We start from the raw sequence: 11040 nt of genomic DNA on the forward strand, positions 1-11040 counted from the left end.
AAAAAGTCAAATTTTTGACCACTCATTTAGAGCTAACCTGTTTGCTTTTCTCGTATAAAAAAGTTTCCATCCCATTTACAAATGCATTGGGATATATACAAAAATGGAGAAGAGCTGTATCTCCACTGACACACTACTGAAAGCAAATTAGAACTACCTTCATTGATGTACTGAAAAATGCAAAGTTCACTTCCAAAATGCAAGTAGAGCTTAAAGTATTAATGGGTATAAAGTTTAAAAGAGGAGAGGCCCCAGTCAGTGTGCAGCCACAACCCTGGAGGCCTCAAAAGAGCTTCCCCCTTGAAATCCCTCCCTTCCTGAGACTTGGGCCCCACCCCCGTACACCCCTTCCTCTGCTCCCTGCCTCCTCCTGCAGCTACATTCCATCTTTTCCATGGAGGAAAAGAAATCCTATGCTCTGTCCAGATGTCTGCTATCCAGAACCTCCACTTTTCGACCCTTTGCTGATGCAAGTAAGGGTGATGATCTGCTTCCTGCTAGCACTGAGCATTATATCCATATAAGAATTCAATAGAGAAATGACAGGAAGACCCTTACCACTGTCCAAGGGATTGATGATGATTATGATAAAAAGAAACTAGTGAAGGCATTAAAAAATTTGCCTGCAGTGGTACTGTAATTGATCATCCAGAATATGGAGAAGTAATTCAGCTATAGGGTGACCAGCGCAAGAACATGTGCCATTTCCTCAGAGAGACTGGACTGGCTAAGGATGATGACCAGCTGAAGGTTCGTGGGTTTTAAGTGCTTCCGGCCCACTGAAGCTTAAGTGAGGATATCCTTGCAATGAGTAGAATTTCCTTTCTGTCCCTTGTCACAAGTTTAAAAACCTCATAGCTGATATAATGTAACCATTTGGGGTCTGCTTTTAAGTTGGACTAGCCTAACTCCCTCATGCAATCAACTAAAAGGAGCCAAAAAAGACTGAGATAGAGAAGGAGAAATAGCCTACCATTACTATAATCTTCAAAGTAATTGTGAGTATGTGCACGTATGCTTGCTTCTGACTAACATGTACACCACACCTCTGACCTTGTATAGATAGGTAATCCCATGAATTACCAACTGGTAAACATTCAAATTTGGGGGATCCTATAAATTAATTAAAACTAATAAAACTATTAATCTTAACTTTAACAGATAAAGGGAGTGGAAGAGAGCCCCGGTTCATTTGGTCATTTTCCTCAGCCTTTCAAAATTATCAGTCCTAATTTCTCAATGAAAGATTTCACAAAAGACACTCCATTCTGTATTGAGATTTCAGTTTCAGCTATTAGCTATGCCACTTACTAACTGAAAGGGATTACTGATCATTGATTGTGATTCTTTACCGCTCCCTTCATTGATTGTGATTCTTTACCGCTCCCTGCCTCTCTGTTCTTCTCGATTTGACTCTGCAGTTCCTCCTACGAGAGGCAGAGAATGCGTCCCTCCTCACCAATGCTTGATCAATATGGTGAGTGGAAGTGACAGTGGGCCAACTTGGATCCAAGCCTTACAAGTTGTGTTTTTGTTTTTTTGGTTTTTTGGGTTTTTTTTTTTTTTTTTGCTTGCCCCGCTTTCATTCCTGCTGTAATCAAAGAAAAACATGTCCTAAGTGACCCAGAGTCCCCGAACAATGAGGGATGCACCAAACTCACATGAACCTGTCCTAGGCCTGGAGCCAAACAAGCAAATCCAGCCATTTCCAACAAGCCACTGCCAAGCTGCAGCTGCATAAATGAGAAAACAAAAACAAAACAATGCTTTTTAGAGGACACTGAGTCTTGTTTTGTGCTATTTTTTGTTAGACAGCATTACAGTGGCAATTGTTGACTAATCCAGACATCAGTTACAGAACTAAGACACTGTTGGAAGAAAATCCTAAAATGTGTTATGGTGGTTGAGAACAGAACAAGACGGGGCGGGGCGTACACAGGACCTGATATTGTAAAACATATTAGCTATTGTGTCTCAATTTCCTACCTAGTAAATCTGAAAGGCATGTAGCTAATTCACAGAGACAATATGAACATTTAATTGAATGGCATGTCCACTGTTTAACCAGTATTTGTTGCACAATAATTATACTCAAATTTTATAGACATTTTAATAAAAGTTACATAAAATAAAAATGATAATTACAACATGTGAATCAGAGTTAATGAATCAACATTCAAGGACCTCCTAAATCACTACAGGAATGACTTTGGACATCCTGAACACCATGAAACGAAATACTATAAAATAGAGAATAAGCAGAAGCCAGATCACCAACCAGCATTACCTTGCCCATATCCTGTCAAATGACTGCAGCCCAAACCCTCTCCAGATCTATTCAATTCCGGAAAGGATGCACAAAGCTCTTCTTAGTTAATATCTATTAAATGTTTATCACATGCCAGCAAATGTGATTAAACGCTTAAATACTAACCCCACAGCAAACCCATCAAGTACATATGATATATTATTATTCCCAACTGATAGATGAGAAAACCAAGACACTGCCAGCAAGGTAACTTCCTCATCATTACAATTCTACTAGGTGAAAGGTTAAGAATTGAACCCAGGATCATCGGATTATATACAGTTCGTGCTCTTGTCCCCTGTGCTCTCCTGAAACCTCCTGATGCACAGAGGTCCTCACACCTGGCTGCACATGGAATCAACTGCGAAGCTTTGAAAATACACCCACCCCCTGGTCTAACCCCCATTGAGTCCCACTTCATGGATCTGAATAGAAATCAGAGATTTTTAAACTATCCCAGATGATTCTAGTGCATAGGTATGATTAATAAACCTCCAGCACAATGAGAAAACAGTACAACACAGAGGGTGAGAGCCTGGCTACTCCCTTCAGACCACACAGGTCTGAACCCTAGCTCTGCTATATAGAGATACTCTGTCCTTGATTCTCAACATCCGCAACTGGGGATTATGACTGTACGGCTTCATAGGATTGTGACAGCATTTGTCAAGTGCTTAGAATAGTATCTAGATATAGTAACGGCCACTTTAGTGATTCTTACAGAGAACAGGCTTGGAAAGATAAGTTAGTTCAAATGGGTGTAACTCCAGCAGGAGTTTGGTGACACTGCGAAAATCACTAACTTTACCCCGTGACCTTCTCACCTACAAAGTGAGAATAATTGATAATCAGTTGATAACCGATAATCTCCTTTTCTACCTCTCTCTCTCTTCTGAGCTTAATATTTTTTAGAATAAAAATATTGAACCACGGAAATAGATCCTGTTTTATTTTTGAAATGTATTGGGAAATTTGAACATTGATTTTGAATGCTAAAAAAAGAAATCCTTAAGATTTTAACATTTAGAGTCATTTATAACTGGCTCACTTCATCCTCTCCATTCAAAGGATTCCTACAGAAGAAAAAAACTTTTTTGGTTAGGAACTCAACAAGTTGGGCAGTAAACACAGAAGAGCAATGTGGGGGGAAGGGGCAATGCAGAACTTAGGATCCCTTGAATTTTAATCAACTCATTTAGAAAACAGCACAATAACAGATTGTCACTGAAATACTATAATTCTGTTCTTCAGGGAAGGTTTTTATTGAGTCATATAATTTTTTTTTTCTTATAAAGGAAAATACAGGATCTGATATTATTCAGGTCCGGGCAACTTCCCAGCAAAAGTTGCTGAGACAGGAAGACGTGTGATGGCTTTCATCTTTGTGGAGGTGGAATAATTTCAATTTAGAAGCACCTGCAAATATAGGAAGGGGGGAGGTTATTTCCAGATCCAATCTGAAAGACTAAAAACTTCCTGACTCCATGCTCTGTGCTTTTCTAAACAATCTATTTGGATTGGTCCAGCACAGATAAAAGGTAATCCATTAAAGGTTGTGTTCTGCTGTATCTGTTTTAGGAAGTATTAGTTCCACAGGTCTTCAAAGTATTGTTTCGTTACAGCCCATATTTCTATACAGTATCACAATATTGTATAAACATTTATTCAGCTTTCACATTCCCCGTGAGACCACAGACTTCTTGAGGTTTATGTCTGTGTCCTTAAATATAAACTAATGCATATGTGGGTCTCTGTGCTATGTGGTGAGGTAGCACTTTTTTTCTTCCTACAGCAAGATAAATTGCTGATCCACAAAGCTTGAAGGTTGCTAAGAGGTGGGGTTTGAGGTGGTGTCATGTGGAAATCAAGAAAAAGGAAGGATACAAACTCTTATCTGGTTTACCAGTAAGTCTTTCTGAATGACTCGGATTTTTTAATCAAGACACAGATACCCAGCTAAGGAAACAAGGCTTCTCCGATGAATATTACCACATGCCTGGGAAGAGTTGAGGCCAGAGTACTAGGCCCTGCGCTCAGTTGAGGGGTTGTGGATAAGGGCAATTTGAGAGTGCCGCTATCAAGAAGGATGTAGACTCTCTACCCTCTCCTGCTGCAACCATCTAAATGCCCTGGGAGAACTGACGACTTAAATGAATATAAGGAACTGTAATGCTGAAGAACATTCTGGAATGAACCACTCCTAAGTGAATATAATGCCAAGAAAGTTGTCATCCTATGGTTCTCTCTGGAGAACTACAGAAGATAATTATCTCCACCAATGGCAGTGAGAAGAACAAGAAGAGGATCAAGATTTGCCACAACATTGATGGTAGCTCTTACATGTTTATGAACTGGAGGGTGCAGAAGAAATGAACAGTAACAATGCTCTGATGTGCAGATTTTAGTTATGACACCAGGCCTATGCATGGGGGGTACAGAGGCAGAGGTTCAACCATTCTGGAGCAATCAGAGCACAGTACAGCAGGAAAGATATTTCTGAACTTCAGCTCAAGGGACTAGCACTCTGGACACAAGAAGATATCCCAATAGACACTGTAGTAGATGCAAAGGAAGACGATATTTCTTTTTAGGATTCCCTGGTATCCCTAGCAATACTGGGCTTCTTATCTTAGCAGTGGCAACATCAACACTGAAGAACTCTTTAGAAAGCCCACCATAAGATGAAAGTTGGTGAGTCCTTGTGTATCAAAAAATGTATCCGAGCTCCAGATTTACTGGCAATGAAACACGCCAAGTGACACAGAAAGATTTAATACATATATTGATTCCTTACATAGTCATGGCTCTGGAGATGCAGCAGAAGTTGACAGTTTACATAGAAAAACCTTGGCAGGATCTTTGTTTACTTGAAATACTTAATCCAAAAATGTTCTCTGCTCTCTAAATCAGATATCCATACACAGCACTGCAGGACTACTCAGGATCCTCGGACCTGGCCCAGATAGCCTCTCCAACTTAACCTTAGCTCCCTTCCACCTGGCCAGTCAAAGCCCAAATGCCTCAGATTCTCTTATCTTTCTGAAGGATTCATACATATCTATAAATTCTCTCCTACCCTTTTTTGATCGCCTAATTCTTTTTTACTATCCTTAAGGATCACTATCAAGTATTTTAAAAATATCACCAAAATGACTAGGAAATTTGAGGTAATTACCAATTTTCAGAGCAAAACGTTATATTTGTTAATTCTATTTCTGGGTGAGTCCCTTTCTAAGACTTCCAGCAAAGTTAAGCATAGTTTGCATATTTTTTCTTTAATTCTCTCATTACTTCCTATATATACTGTAATTATAGTACTCAGGATGTTACATTGTAATGCATATTTATTTCCTATTAAACCAGGAGTTCTTTAAAAGTAGGAATCATGCCCTTAATTTTAGTACTGGCTGCATTTGAACAAAGTGACAAATCTATTGTGAGCTTTTAATAAAGAGAGAGACTGAATAAAACAAATTATCTAGGGTTTCTGGATACTTTCCATCAACAATAATGAAGAGCTTTCCTATGGATATTGGTATGAAAGCTCAGCTATTTTTGACTGCCATAAAGATAACGTTAATGGCCCAGAATTGACAATTGATATTTTAGAAGGTTCATTCATAAAATCTGTCTGTTAGTCATTCCTCAAGTTCTACAACTACTTTAAAGAGACGACCTAGATTATATGAGATTTGGAGTAGACACAGGTCTGGGGAACAATGACAAACAACTAGGGGACCCTCCTTAAGAAAAACAGAATAAATTACAAAAACAAATAGGTGCAGGATCTCTAAAAGGGCCCGAGTTTGTGAGGGGCTCTGAAGCTTAGGTACCATGTGCTTTAAGGTAAATCCCCTCTTTCTGGTATGGCTAGAATAATTTGTAAAGAACAAGGATGCAATATACTTTCTCAAATTTTACAAAGTTTCAACATTAGAAATAGTCTGCAATTAAAAATAAAATTTTTATTTTAGGGAAGGAAGAAACACAACTATTGAAAATATTATCCATTATTTTTATTCAAAATCTTCTATGTGAATCTACTAAAAACTATTTTTTCCCTCAGAACCCAAACCAAGATATAACCTGCTTTTAATTTATGAACTTACACATTTCCTACTAGGAAAAGAATGAGAACTTCATGACACATCAAGTGTCTTTCCTTTAGAAGCTAGGAAACATAGACCGTAAATGATGGATTCAACGGTTATAACTCTTTGCAGCCTTGGTTTTCCAAAGATCCTTTTCCGGCCCACTACCGCATTTTGATCACTTTATCTTTTCTTTAAAAATATTTTTCTAGGGGTGCCTGGGTGGTTCAGTGGGTTAAGGCCTGCCTTCAGTTCAGGTCATGATCCCAGTGTCCTGGGATTGAGCCCCGCATAGGCTCTCTACTCAGTGGGAAGCCTGCTTCCCCTTCTCTCTGCCTGCCTCTCTGCCTACTTGTGATCTCGCTCTCTGTCAAATAAATAAACAAACAAACAAATTAATTAATTAATTAAAAAAATAAAAATATTTTTCCAGTCTTACTGTATATAGGTTTACATGTAAAATGCCACAGATCACCTAGTGTACTTGAACAGTACAGGGTCAATTATTCCCCTAGGAACTTGGCAGTTAAACAAAAGAAGAAATGGAGATGTAAAAGAGGAATCTTGAGAGATGATAAATAAGAACACAGTTACACGTCCAGTCCCCATCTCTATGCAGGAATCAGAACTCTCTCTTCTTCCTCTTACAAGGGGGAGACTGAGAGTCCGTGTGACAGTCAGGGAGTGAAGCTGGATTTTTTTTTTTCCATGATTCTTGCAAAGAATCCATACAGAGAAGAAAGTCTCAAGACAATGGAGAATTCAGAAACGTTATCTAAAACCAAAGATACAAGAGTGGCGAACCAGAAGCAGAGAACAAGGCACAGAGAAAGAGATGGTGTAGGACGGGCTGTAGCTAAGGACTGACTCATTTTTCCATCTGTCCTGCGATGCATGAGCAGGTTGGCTTTTACTTAAAGAACCAGTGTATGGAAGGATTTAGGAAACAGAGTCCACATGGTTTTCAGAGTCCAAAATAGCCTTAGTCGAGAGAAATTAATTTTGGCATTCGCAAAAGCTGGAAAAAGCTTTCAGAAATTAGTTACCTTTTCAACTATGTGAGAAGCACTATGCTCAATTCCATCTCCTTCAGAAGACTCCCTCCTTGATAAACCCAGTGCTCCTCCAAGCTCACCTGGCTGCTGGGACATTAGGGAAATTCTATGTTTCCAATGATTTCACATTTACCCTGCTGCCATGATTATCTTTTTAAGTATCTCAACAACAACGACTATACCTGATCTTTTGTGTAGTTTCAAACCATTAGATGAAAAATTCTATATACCCGACATTGATTTGTTTTATGTGGTGAGTTAGGAAACCACACCGACATTTATTTTCATTCCCTGCACATAAGGACTCTGAAATAGAGCTATTATATTAGTATCTCCTCCCTTTTTTATGAAGATGAAAAGTCAGAGACATGGATTAAGTGACTCGTCTGTAGTCCCATAGCCACGAATAGATCTAAGACAAGGACCCGGTTTTCTTTTCCCAAGTTGCAAGTTTTTTCCTGCAGGCTACAGAAGGCTCAGTCAAGTAATTCTGAGAGGAATCCCTTAGAGTCCTGACCTCAGACCTGTTAGGAACTAAAACCTATGGTAGGATCCTGCGGTACCACCCAATATGGGTTCCTTCCGTCTATCAGCCAAAAGGGGTGGAGCAGTCTCTGTGCACCATGTAGAGGGCTAGTCATTAAAAACTGGGCTTGCATGCTAATGAGGTCACATGCCTGAGACAACAGTGTATCTCATTGCCTTTAGGATATGACAGAAAGAGTCAACTCGAAAAGTCCAACCCTCCCAGCATGCAGGAGTCTACATTAAAGCAAAGCATATGGTGTCGTTCAGATGTTAATGGCACTGTGTTAACCCAGCACTAAGTGAACAATGCTTGGATGCACATGACCAGGTCTGGAATCACCCTGATGCCAGCAACAGAGCATGGAGATCTGGCTCAGGAGCCACGGGCATCTCCCCAGCATCCCTGCGGTTGTTGTCAGCCTTGGAGAAGATGCCAGTCCCGACCAGCCCTGCAGCTGCCTCTGCCGGCTGTGCCTCTCACAGCTTTTGCTTTTGGAGTGGGCTTAGTAACAGGTGGAATTCACGGAGACCCAAGTTTGGTGGAGCAGATCCAAACATAATACAGACTTAGCACATCTGATGGTAATCAGCAGACTGTGCACAAAACAATGAAGGCGGTGGGCGAGTGTGCTCTCTCTGCTCTGAGGGAGACTCCCTGCTTCACAGAAAAGACTGCAGACTGTGGAATAAGGCAGAATTGGGTCTGTACCTTGACTCTGCTATTTCCTCTGTGGCCTTGGGCAGAATTTTTGAAATTTCTGATCGTCAATGTCCTTGTGATGAGGGAGCACGGGGCTGGCTGAAGACCAAACAAAAGCTGGCGCCTTGCACCCCCCTCTCCATCCGCTCCCCCTCTGTCATATGTATAGCATCCCTCAGGCAGCCCTGACTGCCAGGAACAAGAAGCAAATAGTTAACTTGCAGAGCTCACAATCCTGCTAGACACGAGTCTCCCTTGGCTTACAAGTGTCCTAAATCTCACTAACAAAGGCGATTGATAGCAGGATTGTGACATCCCACCAAAAAGTCTCCCAGCTATCTTAATGTTAATAGCTGGTCTAAAGACAACATTGATCAAGCCACAAGGGCAAGGCCTCCGGTAGGCCTCTGACATCCTGGCACCTTGTAGGCCCTCTTTAGCATATGAAAACTCCATTGAAACCTCCCTTCCCCTCACATTCCCCCAACTGCAGGGTACATAACCTGCCATCCCTCACAACCGGGGGCGGCTGCATCTCTGCCTGCCCACGGGTCCTGTCCCGGTGCTTTAATAAACCACCATTTTGCACCAAAGATGTCTCAAGAATTCTTTCTTGGTCATCGGCTCCGGACCTCAGCCCACCGAACCTCACCTAGGTTCTAGAACTTCATCACTTGTGTGGGTAATTGAAAAGAATCACACTTTCTCTCCAAGGCTGTATTAAAGGTTAAATTTGTGAGGCCATGAATGATGTATAATTAAGTGGAAGGAAAAAAAAAAAAGAAAGAAAGAAAGCTGCTGATGAGTAAGTATAATTTTCTCCCATTTTGTTGTAGGTGAGAATATAAGGGAACAGAGAAGAAATGAGTAGGAGCTGCTCTATCTGAAAGGCATTGGAAAAAGTCTTGAAGAATCTAAAGAAAATGAGGATTGGATGGGACTAAAGAAGCAGAGTTTTACTTCATACTTTATATTTTATAAGCATTTTGAATAGTGGAGAGATTGTGAGAGATTTTTACTGTGTGTGTTTGTGTGTGTGTGTGTGTGTCCTATAAGCATAAGAGCTACCACACAGAGAGCATAAGTAAAAAGCCTATATCACAGTACATAATTCCCTACAGATAATTTTTTTCCCTTTTCTTTAAGGTCATTTAAAATGCTGAAATGGACATCCCTGGTTACTGGGATCTTCTAACACAGAACCCACAAAATCATTCAATAATGTGGGCAGTTGGTAGGGTACTGGACTCTGAGGAACCAGAAGACACTACTAGGAAAAAGACTGGAATATTCAAGCCTGTTTAAAATAATCAAGTGATTATTTCACTCCTCACCTGGCTGAGCAGTGAGGAAGTCTACTCAGTTTTTGTCCCAGAAAATCTTCAGGTAAAAGTGAAAATGAAAGAAAGTCTGGGAATCAAAATTGTGTTCTAGCCCTGGCTCCACAACACCTGAAAATTCATTGCACTGAACCCTAACATCCCTACTGAATATTTGATTTGATTTTTCTTTCTTTTTAAGTGTTTAAGTTGAAGTGAAGTTAAAGGTAAAAATCTTTGTAATGGGGTCAAATGAGATGGTAACTTCGTGTTCACTCACTCCTTCGATGTTGTCAGAGGCCCTACTGAGGAGTGCCACAGGAACAGTGGAAAACCCAGTGGGGAAGCAAGCTGCCTTAAATACAATCTAGCAAAAGTCATAAGGGTTCTGAGGCCACAGAATGATTAAGTACTAGGAAGTACTTCTAAGTACAGAGAATGATTAGTACTAGGAAGAGTTGCTTTGCTTTGCTTTGTAAACTTCAAAACTTTTTGCAAAACCTAAAGGTCTTTATTATTCTAATTGACCAGAACTTGGCTTGTGTATCTTCCAAAGAAAGGTTTACCTATGAATTGCCAACCTACGATGTTTTACATTCAGCTGAGAAAAAAGGAGAGAACCTTTTACTTTCACTCTGCAGTTCTCCAAGCTACTCTTTTATAAACAGTTCAACAGATGAACGGTCTGGCCCACTCTCTCTCCACAAACACACTTCTTATCGCCTTTACCCATTATCCCTTTCTCTGAAATATTCCTGTTACTTATGACTAGGCCTACAATCATCTTCCAATTACTGGTGTGAGTTGATATTTTTTAAACAATAACTCTGTGAAAATCCAATGTCCTCCAGCCATACCAGCTCCAGATAATTGGGATGATTGCTTAACTGCCAAGGTTTTGCTACCAATTAGAGTGCTTTTACTGTATTGGGCAAAAGATGGAGTTTCTCTGTCAACTCTTCCCCTTCTGTTAAGCAAAATCTGAGACCAAACAAATTACCTAAGCCGTCATTGTTAGCAGACTTTCTGTCTAGCCCAC

General features: G+C 40.3%; 1 pseudogene; it reads left to right on the plus strand.

The window, feature by feature from the left end:
* The first annotated feature begins 426 nt into the window (after positions 1–426).
* On the plus strand, positions 427–765 carry LOC122907716 (annotated as a pseudogene).
* Positions 766–11040: the final 10275 nt, after the last annotated feature.

Source organism: Neovison vison, chromosome 5 (assembly GCF_020171115.1).
Source record: "Neovison vison isolate M4711 chromosome 5, ASM_NN_V1, whole genome shotgun sequence".
Taxonomy (NCBI): domain Eukaryota; kingdom Metazoa; phylum Chordata; class Mammalia; order Carnivora; family Mustelidae; genus Neogale; species Neogale vison.